Below are 16,559 nucleotides of genomic sequence, written 5' to 3' on the forward strand. Positions count from 1 at the left end.
GACAAGTGGTTCCTTGTGGCTCCCTTTACAGCAACACTGCGTTCATTTATTCTCTTTTTCTTTGGATGGTTAATATGATGCAGTTTATACGATATGATATCAGTGTCACTGACATAATGAAAAATAGTACACTGGTGTGCAAGATTTAGGGGAAAAAGTAAACTTCATATAATCTGCCGCTACCAAGTAACATAGCTCGATGGAGATGGATGGAAAGTGGACCATAAATGGAAAGCAGTATAGTGCAGAAAGCAACTGAAGTAAACGCAATTTGCGGATGACAACGCGCGACCGCATCGAAAAGCGCAGGTGGAAGAGGTCTTGATACAAGCGGACATTCGGTGAATGTACAGGGGGCTGTAATTAAATTTTAGCTATTTGAGAGGGACCCCATGAAAAATGAATGATCGCAGGTGAATGAAACTTCCTGGAAACATTTGTAAGGACATGAGGAAGAGAAGTAACAAGTAAACCACTGAAGGAAAAACATCAGTTTCCAGATGAGAGAGTAACAGTTGTTAATTGTATACCATGCTTATTTTCCAGGTCACAAACGTTGCTCAGTGTGACGACCACCAGAATCCACGATAGCCTGCCATCGCACTGTAGATACCATTTCACAATTGTTAGCAGCACTTTTCGAGCGTGGAACATGGAATGTTCAGTTATCTTGACACAGTTCGTGCAATGTTTGAAGATCGCGCATTGGGTCTGCGGGCTTTCTAAACAATATGAAATGATGTGATGAAATGGTCGCCCTCAACTACGAACCCTCTGACTCAGAGTTCATACATTATAAGTTTTGGCTGGTTTCGTTGTCTAGGGGCTGGGATACGTAGTTGCCACATTACAAGCCAAATACTGCTGCTGGGTCTACCGTATACGATAAGAATACACACATGAATCGAATGGTCAAAGGTTCTTATCACTCGACAATTGCGAATTAATATAGAAATTTGTAAATGAAAGATTTCCATTAAATAAATTCTGTAGCTACTATTTTAAAGACTTTAAATTATGAGTACGATAGTAGAAGTACTTTAGGGAATGCGGTATATTTCTGCCAAACACTAATTAGTGTCGATTGTCCAGCAATTAAATAAAATATAAGTTGAATAACTGGGAAACAGTAGATTCCTACTTCACGTAATTAGTTATGAACAACAACGTAGCTCGCGTGGTATTCACTTCTGACCGCATACTACGACTTCACTGCAGAAACCACTGAAGTCACACAAGAGCACAGGTCGGAACTCCGAAATATTTCAATCCTCCGCGACCACGCGCAAACTGCTCCACCGTCCAAGTCTTTCCGCCGACTGTGCGTCTGTCATGCCGTCGCATCCAGCACTTCCCGTGTCCTGTCCCGTACTCCCCGTGTCCTGTGCCGCGCTCTTCCGAACTACCTCGTGTCCTCTCCGGACACGATGATCCTCCCCAACCTCCATAGGTCTCTCTTAGCAACGAGCGCTGTGATTGGCTAGAGTGATCCCTCCATGTCTCCAAGCCAACGTGCACTCACAAACATATTGAAACACATATCAAATTTCCATTTAAATAACTAGAAATTAAATAAATATTCCTACGGCTGGACCGTAAACACGCTCTAACACACATTATTAGATACATAAAAAAATTAAATAAATATATATCAAAGGAATAGTACAAAAGGTAGGCTTTCTAAAACACAGTAAATATTTAACTAATTTCTTCATGAATAGTATCTACCGGATACAAACAAAGAACACAGATGAATAAATATATTTATAAGCATGCTGCTACCGTTTTTTCGTGTAACTGTGGAGTACTTATGGCCTGACGCGATCGATAGTAATGGCCTAATTTTACCTCCAATAACTCATGTACTATTCAAGTTACATGCCTGTAATTTATACCAATTTAGGTTTACACTAATAGCTTTCTAAAGACACGTCTATTGACGAAATCGGATGAAGCGTTTAGATTTTGAAAATTCGTTGCTGGATGTTACTTGTATAATTTACTATGAGATACTAAACTTCAAACCTCCCGTTACCAAGCTTTTTCACACCTCTATTTTACCAAACGAGGTATTTGGACTACCCCAAAAGATTTTTGTGTTTTATTGTAATACTTGTTCTCAGATTTCGTTATTTCTATTGAATGGGTTTATTTAGTATTGAAAAACAGCTTTTCAGGTTATTAGAAGTATTTAATCAGATCACAGATACAAAGAACCAAAACAATTTTTGTATCTTTCACTAAATTCACTACTCAACGAATAGAAAATTAATAATCTATGTACCCAAAACAGTCACTGCAGTGAAATGACAGAAGACTTTTTTTCAACTTTTCAGCCAAGTACATTTTTGCAGTGCATGCACATCACAGTAACAGTTTCTTCTCTGCGTATATTAGAAACAGGTTTCTTGCACGTTACACAACAGAATCGTGTTTTCCAATCTCCGTTTCTCTTGCAATCTTGACATCGTTGTGACGTTGGTAACTTGGAACACTGGGTCTGGATCACTGTTGTAGGAATTGCAATACCACAAGCTTTCACTGCATCTTGTACACCTTTATGAAGACCGTTGATATTTTCGGCTCTTTCTTTCATGTTGCCTTTGCTGAGTCCTAATGCCATTTCAGTCGTGAAGAATTTACGTCGGCTTCGGTTATTCTTCTGCCATTCAGGAAATCTTTTGAAACGTCCCCTTAGAAAAATTAATGAATTACTGTGCTGATAAACCCCCTACGTTATTTCATTTTCTAACAGCTGAGCAAAACTGAACGTACTCAGACATTTCTTTCTTTACTTATTCTGATCATCACTAAACTGACACACAATATTTTTAGCGCAACGCAGTTTGACTTTCAATAATCCCTACAAAAGAATGGCCCTGACTAACAATAACCTATACCTTTCATGAATCACTTACCTCACAAAAATCTTCGTTACTCGAACTACTGCAATACAGCGAGCGCCAATACTGCCTGCTAAATAAAAGATTCTAACTACTGAAGGCACTAACTACTGATAGGCATAGTTAGCAAATGAAAGATTTTGATAGAGAACAAACAATGTATTTACCTTAATAATGTTCAAAAGTCATCATATATATACTCTTCCTGGTGGACACACGTCCAGATCGTCCGCTCTCAAAATTCTGCCATCTCTCTCCCCATATCAACCACTGCTGGCGGCTCACCTCCAACTGCGCAACGCTACGCGCTGTTCACATCCAACTGCCCAACACTACAATAGTGACTATTCCAACAACGCCACCCAGCCACAGGTTGCACACAGCACAGCCAGTGATTTTCATACAGAGCCCTACGTGGCGTTACCAATATAAAAACCTAAACAGCCTACTTACACTTTGAGTGTACAGAATATATGCATTCAGTGCTGCAATATCTATCCTTTCAATGAAGATTCTTAGTGGCCACCGCCTCGTTACTCTAACACAACTGTATTCTCTTGTCATTTTGTCCCCATTATCTACAGCACCTTAGGTTTTGTTGTAGTGCAGTATGATTTCGGGTTTGTGTTCACTTTCTTCACCACTCACTTATCTCTCATTATGATGAGTAGAGGGTAGTATTACTGCCTTTCCCTTCTTTGGAACATAGGAAACTAGGGTCAAGTCATTTGTGAAATCAAACATTGAAGGGTGAACTTCTCTCTTTCTGTTTGGTAACTATTCCTTCGGAATCTCTTTCTTACTGGAAAGCAAGGTACCACCAAATGTCGTGTTTCGTTTTAGTACTTCAGCAGCCAGTGGAATACTGGTGAAAAAATTATCAGTTGTTACACCATGACCGTTATTCTGAAATGGTTCCATCAGATCCAAACCAACTCTCTGCCCTTGATGCACTTTCCGAGTACTGTCCACCATTCCTGTGTAAATCTGGATCCGTAATAAGTAAGATGTCTTCACATCAGCACAAACCCAAATTTTAATGCCATACTTGCCAGGCTTCCTCTTCATATAAACCCTGAAAGGGCAGTTTCCTTGCTACGTTGCTAATCGTTCATCAATAGTCACGTATTCATAAGGATAGAAGTCCTTGCACAAGTTACATTGAAATTTGTCGAATTCTACCCTGATGGTTTGTAGCTTGTCCTTGGTTTCTTCAATTTTCTGTGCTCTTGTGTCTCAGTTGTCAAATCGCAAGAATTTCAGTATAGACAAAAATCGGTTTCTTGACATGACAGCAGCAAAGAATGGTTGCCGAAATGCAACATTGTCTCTCCACAGAGCGGAAGCACTTGTGTGAAGTCCATGAGTTCGACCAGCTCCTATTATAATTGCTAATACATGATACACTTCAGTTGCATTTACATCTCTCCATGTCGTTTTATTCGAAGAATGAGCTGCATTCCACAAAGAAATTAGTCGTTTGGCTTCCCTGTTCGTTTCTTCTACAATGATGCTCACGATTTCCGGTGAGATAAATAATAAAAATGACTCTGTTATTGTTTTGATTGTTTTTCCAACATTCACTGGGCCAGGTGTTACGTTCAAAGTGTTGCGACGTCGACACCGCCCACCCTTTGATGGTTCACTAGAAAATTGTAGTCCACTTCTAGAAACAAACAAATCTCCAGTGTCTTCGTCTTATTCTTCTTCTTCTTTATCATCATCCTCTTCTTCTTCTACTACTTGTTCACGTGAATGAGTAGTGTCTTCTGATATTTCATCATCAGTTTCATCTGATGCTATTATATGGTCTTTGTCAGGAGGTTCCACATATTCATTCAGTTCATTATTAATGTCTCATTCATTTTCATCGTCACTGACATCAGAATGGTATAGAATTTCCATGATCTCTTCGCTAGAGAGTCCTTTGAACATCCTTACTTGCCGCTGAATTACTCACTCTTGTAATGCCAGCCCAACAGTGAACGTCAAATTCAACTCAACAATAGTAACCAGAAACAATAGCAAACACAAGCTGCGACATCGTGCCGGCCGGAGTGGCCGTGCGGTTCTAGGCGCTACAGCCGCGCGTAGCGTTGCGCAGTTGGAGGTCAGCCGCCAGCAGTGGTGGATGTGGGGAGAGAGATGGCGAAGTTTTGAGAGCGGATGATCTGGGCGTGTGTCCATCAGAGACAGTAAATTTGTAAGACTGAATATATATATAATGACTTTTGAACACTATTAAGGTAAATACATTGTTTGTTCTCTATCAAAACCTTTCATTTGCTAACTATGCCTATCAGTAGTTAGTGCCTTCAGTAGTTAGAATCTCTTATTTAGCTGGCAGTAGTGGCTCTCGCTGTATTGCAGTTATTGCAGTAGTTCGAGTAACGAAGATTTTTCTGAGGTAAGAATTCATGAAAGGTATAGGTTATTGTTAGTCAGGGCCATTCTTTTGTAGGGATTATTAAAAGTCAGATTGCGTTGCGCTAAAAGTACTGTGTGTCAGTTTAATCACAGTCATGTATAATTTTTCTAAGGGGACGTCTCAACTTCAGTCTAATTATTTTTGAATAAATGTGTTATTTGTGGTCGTCCCATTGCATGACTCTTTCAGTTGCCTTCTGTACGACACTGTGCAGTTTCTACGTATGGTCCAAGTTTCATCGAACTGTGCTACTTGGCGGTGACACATAATGCGAAAGTTACTTTCGTCCTCAAGCTTTGAACACGCTTGTACTTTATTAAGTAACATTTCCGTTTTCTTTATGTCAGATTCTTGGAATCAATGCCGACGGCCTTGCCGAAGTGCTAACACCGATTCCCGTCAGATCACCGAAGCTATGCGCTGTCGGACGTGGCTACCACTTGGACGATTCATCGTCCGGGTCTGCCGAGTGCTGTTGGTAAGTGGGGTGTAGTCAGCCATTGTGAGGCCAACTGAGAGGCTACTTGACTGAGAAGTGGCGACACCAGTCACAAAGGCAGAGCAGAGCAGCGTGTTGCCCTCATGCCCCTAGGTGATTCCTAATTTCTAGGGTTGACATGGCGGCCGGTCGGTAGAGTTGGGCCTTCGAGATCTGTTCAGACGGTGTTTTGCTTTCTTTTTTCCTTTTCCTTTTTCGAATCAATATCGTATATACTGAACGACATAAATTATGTGGTTTTTTCCCATTTGATGGTTACACGTCGATTTCACGTTACGTTTCATCCGCCGTTTTGTTCGAACTTAGAAAGATACAATGATGTTCTTGAGCACCTTTCTTATATTACACGTCTTAAGCCCCTTGGTTCTCTGAAAGTTTCCGACGTCTTGCTGTGGCTGTCTCCATGCATTATCACCTGCTTTGGAGATACATAATCCGTGAATGTGGAATGAAACGACGTTAGCTCGTTCTACAGAGTGCAGTTATTATACCTGAGCAACTGAACAGGTCGAGCGCTGAGTGAAAGTATGAATTCTTGTATTTGATTCTGGTACGGTTTATACTAGCGTAAATGGGAAGCGCGTTTCTTCGTTTGCTGTTCCGTGACGCTACGTCCCCTACACCACGTCATACGTCATGGGTGGGGGACGAAGGATTTCCACCTCAGTTCCCATCGAGAGAGGATAAGTAGTGGAGATGTGTGCACAAGCAAAGGCTTTATTTGCGCTTAGTTAATACGCAAACTCGAGCAGATTCGCTGTCAAAAAAGTGGAGAGCGTGTGTAAGTCACTCACTGCATGTGGAAAGGTCGTCCAGGATTTTGTTTCTTGAACTAACACATCTAGGCCTTACATTTAGTAACTGATTCACCGTAAAGCAACAAAAAACAGCAAAATAACTCAACGTAAAAGTTAGGATTCGGCTCTAGGATGCAGCGACGAGCTATTTACGCGTAAAATGGTTCAAATGGCTCTGAGCACTATGGGACTCAACATCTTAGGTCATAAGTCCCCTAGAACTTAGAACTACTTAAACCTAACTAACCTAAGGACATCACACACACCCATGCCCGAGGCAGGATTCGAACCTGCGACCGTAGCAGTCCCGCGGTTCCGGACTGCAGCGCCAGAACCGCTAGACCACCGCGGCCGGCTTTTACGCGTATTTACTGAGTGTTATCATTGATAGTTTCGGGTTCGTGACTCAAAGATTCCTGAGGCTAAGGATGCGAGACATTCTTAAATGACAAGGTGGCTCCATTCAGAGCATCGGTCGTTTATTACAATGTTTACTTACGAGTGTGACGCAGGTGGAGACACAGCTATATTAGTTTACATCCCATGTGTTCAGAGGAAGGAGGAATGGGTCACGTTAATTTAGCATGGGAATTCAGTACAGAAAACATTTTCATACGTATGGGAGAATTACTAGGCTGCATTCACTTGGGGATTCCAAAGTGACAGAAGTTAAAAACAGTCGGTAGCCCATCATTCTGTACTACAAAAAATTCTTGGGAGCCGCAGATAATTTACTTTGTACCATGGCTTTGGCATTCGAACGACTCATAGGCCTGATATAGCTCCAGACAAGAAGGTTACATAGGAAACTAGAGTGGTCAGCGACCACGTGGCGTCCGATGCCATGGCAAGAACAATCACAGAACACGCGCAGCGTTCATTTTAAAGCAAACTGAATTGGTTTTATGATCACTTAGACGCATCTGCGTAAATAGCCATTGGTTTCATAGCATCTACGCAACTTAATGCCGGCCCACAGTATTGTAGTGACTCCTGGATGTTTGCTCAATCGCAACAAGAACAATAGACCGCGGTAGGCCTTGCACAGTTCGCATGCTAGAATACGGGAAACAGGTATTGCGACGTGCAGAAGATGATCTTGAAACAAGTGTGGGAATTTTGGGAACTGCTATAGGTACCAGCCATACTCTTGAGTGGTCGTTTCTGCACGAGCAGAATCATTATCATACGCAATGCGTGCGACTTTACGGCCAGCAGACAACGATGCCATATTATCTTTCTGCTAATGGCTTCTACAATAAACTGTAGTTAACAACCTGCACTTTATTAACATATGAGGCAGGATTTACAAGAGATGGCATAGTAATTTATCGCAATACACACGTCAGGGGTAGATGCAAATCGCGAGCGATCATTGGCGTGAGACATCTGGATCGCTTCAGTGTCATTATCTGGGCAGCTGGTATCATAGCTCACATGAACATTGTCCTCAGTTCGCGGTCTGGTGACTAGCATTGCTGACTCTGGATCACGGGGTCCCGGGTTCGATTCCCGGCCAGGTTGGGGATTTTCTCTGACCGAACTGAGTGTTTCTGTTGTCCTCATCATTTCGTCATCGTGATCATCATCATCATCATCATCATTGGTGACAGTGGCTAGATTGGATTGTGTAAAAGGAAATTGGACTGTATAAAAGTAGGGTCTTTGTATGGGCGGTGATGACCGCGCAGTTGAGCGCCCCAAAAACCAAACATCATCATCATCACATGACCATTCTTACAACCATAGATAAGTTCCTAGACATCGACGCAGCACAAACGCCGCCAGGATCGTCGTATTTTAAGGGCAACTGAGGCAGATCGTACAGTTACCGCATCACAGATAAGGGGCTGGCGTGGCCATACGTGTCAACACGAAATGTTGCGAACAACTTATTAGCAGTTGGACTACAGGCACGTACACCTCTAGCCTGTCTTCCACTCAAACTACAGCATGGACGTGCGCGGCTCGACTCGTGCCGTCAGAGGATCACTTGCAAGATGGAACAGTCTTCAGAGATGAATGCAGATTCTGCTGGCTCGCAAGCGATAGCCACAGAGTGCGTTCATCCAAGACCCACTGAGCGCACTCCAGGCCTTGCGGTATGGGGTGCGATAACCTGCAGCTCTCGTTCACCTGTTGTGTTTCTGGAGGGGAAGCTAACATGCGCTCCATACGCGCAGAACGTTGATAGACCTGTTCTTCCGGCCTTCTTGTAACAGGAAGGTGACGTGTTGTTCCAACAGGTAATGCTCGCCCACACACTGCCCTTGAAAGTCGCCGTGCTCTGCAGGACGTGCAGCAGCTTCCCTGGTCAGCACCATCTCCAGACTTGTCTCCAAACGAACACGTGTCGCATATGATGGGCAAGAGATGTAACTCGTGCGACTCGTCAACCGACAACTCTTATCGAACTACGTGAACAGGTCAATCAATCGTGGCATAACGTATCCCGGGACAGTATCCGTCGTCTGTATGATCTACTAGTTGCCAGAGTGAGCGGCTGCATTGCCGCTCGTGGAGTGTACACAACGTACTAATATGGTTTCAGCATGGGTATCTCAAAACCACCTGTGCTATTGATCTTTAAATGTAATCATTTCATGTACTCCGTTTGCACTGTTGCAACAATCTAATTTTTTCCGGCAGTTTATACAGGTTGAAAAGTATTTAAACCGACAAACTCTGGGAGGTTGTAGGGCACATTAAAACAAATATTTTTCCCTGATGTCATTTTTTCCTATGAGAATTACTCAAACCGGTGGAGGCCGTATTACGTAGTACGTAGCGCACCACAACGGACGAGCTGCACGGCGGGTTTATCAACAACAATATCCTAATTGCCGTATCCCGCATCATACGACCTTTCCTGCTGTGTCCCAACGTCTGCGTGAGACTGAGTCATTTATCTGATTACCTGGACAGGGACGCCGTCGCACGGTAAGAACGCTGCAATTTGAGGAAGCTGCCTCGCAACACTTCTATCAGACCTCGTGCAATTGCACGTAGCATGGGGACGAATCAGACGAATGTAAGAACAGTCCTTCGGGAGTAACTGTTACGTCCATTTCAGTTACAGCGTGTCCACAACCTGGAACCAGTTGATTATCCACCCAGAGCACAATTATCGCAGTGGTGCCAGGAACAGTGTGACATGCATCCTATATTTCCATCCTCTGTGTTTTTTATCGATGAAGCAAAGTTCGGGCATGATGGAGTCTTCAACATGCACAATTCGCATGTTTGGAGTGAGGATAACCCACATGCCACAGTTACTAGCGCTCATCAAGTGCGGTTCTTCGTTAATGTGTGGGTCGGTGTTGTTGAGGAATGTTTAAGTGGGCCGTATCTGCTACCTAGGCCATTAAATGGCAGGCACTATTACACTTTTCTCGCCAGAGCATTGCCAGAATTGTTGGAAGATGCCCAACTCCGTCCAGCTCCCTACAAGACAACGCATGTGGTTCCAATATGACGGGGCGCCGGCACATTTAAGTCGTCGTATGCGTCAATTCCTGGACCGACGGTTCCCAGAAACGTGGATTGGCAGAGGTGGTCCTGTACCATGGCCTGCTCGATCCCCAGATATGTCCCCTCTGAACTGTGTTGTGTGGGGAGAGATGCGCAACCTTGTTTACGCAACTCCTGTAGCATCAAAAGAGGATCTGGTTGCCTTGCCCGGATAGTAACAGCAGCAGGATCAATTCAGGATACTCCTGGGGATTTTGCCCGTGTCAGACAGAACATGATCAGACGGTGTAACCCTAGTTTACATGTCAATGGAGGCATTTCTGAAAATCTACTGTAATTTAAAGTGGGTTGTGTTAATGTGTTGTCTCTTGGTCATAAAAAAATGGAAAAGTGTTTGTTGGTTTAAATAATCTGCTGCCAGAGAAATCTTCCTCTACCGGTTTAAATACTCCTCATAGGAAAAAATGACATTAGGGGAAAATATTTGTTTTGATGTCCCCTACAACCTCCCAGAGTTTGTCGGTTTAAATACTTTTCACCCTGTACACGTAGTTAAGTTTCTACCGATCCCTCAGTGCACGAGTCCAACTCGCATTTGACCATTTTCTTAACACGCACAACAGTAACATTTGCTTTATCGCGGGTTGAAACCACCTAATCTGGACTACAATACAGTGTACAGACCGGGTGCTTTTACTTGTCGATGTTTCGTCAGCGGCAGCAAAGCGACCAGTGTTTACAATGAGCGCAGTCCTCACAGCCGGGATCCGCAGCAGATGGCCGCGGCGGAAGAGTGTGCGTGCTCTCGGGCGACGGCGGATAATTTTGCGTGGCGCGCGTTATCGAACGGCTGGTGGCCGGACCGGCCCGTGCCCGCCTCGGCGCCGGCGTCGGCGTCGGTCCTGCCCGGCACGCATTTATTTTTATCGCTTTGCTGGTGAAGTCGCGAGCGTCAAAGCATTAGCTTCATTCTTCCATAAAGTGGAGTGGATCGCGAAGTGGTTGAGTGGTGAAGGGGAGGGGTGGCCGCCGGGAGGTAGACACAGGCAGCGCGCCGGCCGGCGGGCCACACGAGTTATTTAAAGTGTGCGGATAAACGCACGGCAGCCCTTTGTGGCGCCCTCTAAACCACACCTACTGACTTCGCAGCCCAGCCGCTTTTATTTTACAATATCAGCGATCAACTATTTCATTGATACCTGCAAATTGGACGGTGTAAATCACAATATTAGAATATTATAATGTAGCAGGAAATGCTGCAAAATGGTTCAAATCTTATATCTCTGGCAGGAAACAAAGGGTGTTATTAGGAAACAGACACGTATCAAGCTATCAGACATTATCCAACTGGGAACTAATTGCATGTGGGGTCCCACAAGGTTCCATTTTAGGGCCCTTACTTTTTCTTGTGTATATCAATGACCTTTCATCAGTAACATTACCAGATGCCAAGTTCGTTTTGTTTGCCGATGATACAAACATTGCAATAAATAGCAAATCAAGTGTAGTCTTAGAAAGGTCAGCTAATAAAATATTTGTAGACATTAATCACTGGTTTCTAGCCAATTCTTTGTCACTAAACTTTGAAAAAACACACTACATGCAGTTCAGAACTTGTAAGGGGTGTCCCACGAATATATGCCTAACATACGATGACAAGCAGATAGAAGAAGTGGACAGTGTTAAATTCTTGGGATTACAGCTTGATAATAAATTCAACTCGGAGAAGCACACCACAGAACTGCTGAAGTGTCTTAACAAATCTCTATTTGCAATGCGAATTGTGTCAGACATAGGGGATATAAAATGAGAAAGGTGGCATACTATGCTTACTTTCATTTCATAATGTCATATGGGATTATTTTTTGGGGCAATTCATCAAGCCAAGCCAAAGTTTTCCGAGCACAAAAATGTGCAGTTAGATTTATATGTGGTGTGAACTCAAGAACATCTTGCAGAAGCCTATTTAGCGAACTAGGGATACTAACTACTGCTTCCCAATATATTTATTCATTAATGAAATTTGTCATTAAAAATATATCACTTTTTCAAACCAACAGCTCAGTTCATGGAATCAATACTAGAAATAAGAATAATCTTCACAAGGATTTAAAGTCACTTAGCCTTGTACAAAAAGGTGTGCATTATTCAGGAACACACATTTTCAATAACTTTCCAGCAGCCATAAAAAGCTTAACAACCAATGAAATTCAGTTTAAGAGAAGCCTAAAGGATTTATCTGTGGCCAAATCTGTGTGTGTGTGTGTGTGTGTGTGTGTGTGTGTGTGTGTGTGTGTGTGTGTGTGTGTACTGTGTACAATATCACTTCTGCACAATTTCAGTGCAGCAATGTGTTCATTGTAAATAAGTGTGTGTGTGTGTGTGTGTGTAAGTACAATCTAACTTCTGCACCAGTTCAGTGCAGTGATGTGTTCATTGGAAATAAGTATTTGGTAGTGTATTACACGTTTATTACCTTATAAATAAATAAAAAACTTTTTTATTTTAAATTCAGTGCATTAGTATTTGTAAAATGATTCTTTCATATTGCGTTCACCTGGGACCTGTGGAATGGTACATTAGCTTATTTGTTTGAGTTGTAAATATTTGTCATGTTTTTCTGATATGTTCCACATCGTGGAGGACCTCCTCAATACGGATCAATTGGAATGAAAGTAAATCTAATCTAATAAAAGAACTGGGGTTCTAGTGTTCTGTGTTCGAAGACCTTACAGTGGAAAGCTTGTTAAGTACGATGGAAACTTTCATTATATACACTTTGGGTAAATGAACATGTGACTTAATCTATGTGGTTTTGTTGCTTAGTAGTTGAGATAACGACCCTCAGTCACTTGAAATAGACTAAAGCTAATAGCTGGCCAAACATGCGGACTGCATCCCTTCACTACTGTCGACACCTACAAAACATTTATCCAACCTTTCCTCTCCTATGCCACTGATCCAACCTTCCCTCTCGTATGCGAATGCTGCTTGGTTATCCGCTCTACCACAATTCCATCACTCTCTCCAAAAAGAGCGAGGTAGCGCGATGGTTAGTACACTGGATTCGCATTAGCGAGGACTACGGTTCGAATTCACATTCGGCCGTCTTGATTCAGATTTTCCGTGGTTGTCCTAAGTCGCTTCAGGAAAATGCCGGGATGATTGTTTTGAAAAGGCACAGCCGACTTCCCTCCCTGAGGTTCCCTAATCTGGTGGGACCGGTGACCTCACTGTTTGGTCCCCTTCCCCAATTCAACCAACTAGCCAACCAACTCCCTTCAAATCCTCGAACGTCACGCTCTGCGGCGTACTTCTCTTATTCACTAACTTTCAGCCACACAGATCCTTTACCTTCTCAAGGAATTCCCACCTCTCCTCGCTTATAATACCTCCGTACATCCTACACTATCTGCAGACTTGACGTGACAGTTCAGTTTTCTTGCTTTTAACATACAAACAAATTATGCTACTGCGCATATACCGGTACATTCCACCAACCCTATACGCTCTCCATAGCATATCCGAACGGATCAGCTGACCCTCCCTTCCTGACATTGAAAACCTCTTCCTGTTAACTATACTCTCTCCGTCACGTGTACTCTTGCCTGCCCCATCTCCCGCTATCGCTGTCCTCTTCATATTAATATCCTGTCCACATCACTCCTGGCTTCGCACCAAGAACCCCAACACGTACTCTCCTTGAGAACAGTAGGCACTGTGTCGAACTAGACGGCAAGAAAAGTATTGTTGTCCATATTCGCAACTGCGAATACGTTTCATGTGTTTCAAATGGTTCAAATGGCTCTGAGCACTATGGGACTTAACATCTGAGGTCATCAGTCCCCTAGAACTTAGAACTACTTAAACCTAACTAACCTAAGAACATCACACACATCCATGCCCGAGGCAGGATTCGAACCTGCGACCGTAGCGGTCGCGCGGTTCCAGACTGAAGCACCTAGAACCGCTAGGCCACTGCGGCCGGCCATGTATTTCATAAGGGCTGTATTCGTCGCAGGGACTGTTCTTCGGACATGAACACATGTCGGAATGAACATTGCATTGTAATTCGGAATAACACAGGCACTGTAATATCACAAGAAAAGTTGGTGGAGGATACAAAGAAATGGTCTGCCTCAATGTAGTGTTGTAGCACCAACCTTGTCTAACATTTATAGTAACGATCAGCCACAACGTCTTAAAACAAAAAGCCTCGTCTATGCTGACGATCTGCCGTTAATATCTCAAGCTGGAGATTTATGAACAGTAAAGAGGCATCTAACAAATGGACGTCACACTCTCGCAGAAAACTATCAAAATAATTACCAGAAACTGAATCCGGCTAAAACTCAAGAATGCGATTTTAATCTACGAAACAAAGACGCCAACAGAAAATGGAAACGTTGTATGGGATGTAATGGAGCTGGAGCACTGCCATGATAAAAAGTATCTGGGGTCACGTTGAACCATTTAGGAGGCACGGCCTAAACACAAAGCAAAAAGTATCTGCCCTCAATAACATCATCAGATATCTCACAAGTAGCGGATCGAGTGCTCAAATGACAGTACTCAGAACATCGGCACTTGTATGATGTTACTCTGTTGATCAATACGCGTACTCTGTTTGGTACAGTTCTGTTCATGCCGGGCATCTGGATGTTGTCCTCAACGAGGCACGTAGAATGACATCAGGATGCTTGAGGGCAAGGCCAAACTACGACCTTGCGGAGACAGCCTCACCAGATATAAGACTGGAAGTTGACGCGAAAACGGAGTGACGCAAAGTAGAACTAAATGTTGCTCACCAGTTGCATGGACGCGAACCTACTCTAAGTAGGCTGAAATCTAGAAAGACTTTTTTAAAAACTTCCATCGACGATAGTGCTTCATCGTCAATGGCGTGACAAAACCTGTGGTCAAACAGAAATTCAGATGTCTCATTACGGATCCCACCTCCTGAGGCACTCCCCCTAGGCGAAAATCTGCAATGGAAAACGGGAAAGTCCCTTAACAGACTAAGAATGGGTTCGTTAGAGCAAAGGATAATATGGCCTCATGAAACTATCTTCGGGACCCATCAACTTTATGCGAATGTGGAACCGAATAAACCGCCAGGCACCTGTTCAACTATTCTCTGTGTTCAGTTTCCTGCACGCTGGAGGACGTATTGAGGACCAGGGAGAATGCCGCCGAGTGTTTGTCATTTGTTTATAAATAACAATTATTATATGTCCCTAACTGACTCACATTATATCTATATTTTATTTGTATAAATTAATTTTATATATTTAATGAACTTTCTCTCTTTTTGTCTATTTTGTGTACAGCACTTTTGACTCAAAAAAATAAATAAATAAAGCCGTTAATAATAAGGCTTCATACTGATATGTTTTGAACCTTTCTGGTAGCAGACTGGTATGGTGGACTGCTGCCAGTTGACTCTTGCCCGTTAAGTGAGGAGGCAGGAAACAACAATAAAGGAAATAAAAACGCCGCAACTACTTAGATATTCTTCTGCACTCGACTTTCATCTCTGGAAATTCCTTATGTAAACGAAAAATGAACAGTTAGCAACTGCTTTTGGATTGTAGATCAACCTGCAGCGCGGCGGTTAGTTGGTGGGTATATCAGTTCACGCTGGATGCAGGCAAGGTCTTTCTATGTCCTACAGCATCGTGCCCACTAAAGCAGTATGGTTTTCGGAGTAACCTTGCAACTGAGAAAAGCATGCTCTTTTTCTGTCACTATGCCCACAGATCAGCGTGAGCACGTGCGTACCTTATTTTTCTACCTTCTTCTTCAATTATTTGCACTCTGTCTTCGTTATCACTATCCTACTGATACGTTCTTCATAAGTAGGGCTTTGTCGTACACAGAGGCTCGTGTATGTCTAAGGCTGCCACGACCTTGTTACTAACACTGTCGCTACCGATGCAGCTTGTCTGTTGCTGTCCCACATAGCGAGCGGAATAATTATTTTAGTGATGAACGTAAAAGTGGTTATCAAAAATCTCGATACGTCTTGAACACTTAACTTCAAATTTTTGCACGATACTCTAAAAAACCTTCAGACGGACATAAGCTACACATCTTTTTAGTGTATGTGATGTACAAATATATATTTAGTGTCTATAATACTATAAGTCAACATTTAGATTTGTTATAAAAAATCTCTAAGGGCTCTTTATTGATTTAATGCAAATTTTTACACGATACGCTAATGGACGTTCGGACGAACATGCGACACGTACTTAGACACTCAAGACCCAAATATACTGGTACACCTACCTAATATAGTGTAGAGTCACGCGAGGACCCAGAAGTGTCCCAACACGACGTGGCCCAGAGTCGACTAATATCTGAAATAATTCTGGAGGGAGTGACACCATGAACCCTGCAGGGCTTTCCATAAAACCTCAAGATTACGAGGGGCTGGAGGTCTCTCCTGAACAGCACGT

The 16,559-nt window shown here is 43.0% G+C and overlaps 1 protein-coding gene across 1 annotated transcript in view; it reads right to left on the reverse strand.

Annotated features, from left to right (window-relative positions):
• The window catches only part of LOC126252484 (octopamine receptor beta-1R-like), a 401,200-nt gene that overhangs the window by 292,085 nt on the left and 92,556 nt on the right, over nt 1-16,559 (reverse strand). The gene's annotated exons all lie outside the window — the stretch shown is intronic.

This window comes from Schistocerca nitens, chromosome 4 (genome assembly GCF_023898315.1).
Source record: "Schistocerca nitens isolate TAMUIC-IGC-003100 chromosome 4, iqSchNite1.1, whole genome shotgun sequence".
Classification (NCBI taxonomy): domain Eukaryota; kingdom Metazoa; phylum Arthropoda; class Insecta; order Orthoptera; family Acrididae; genus Schistocerca; species Schistocerca nitens.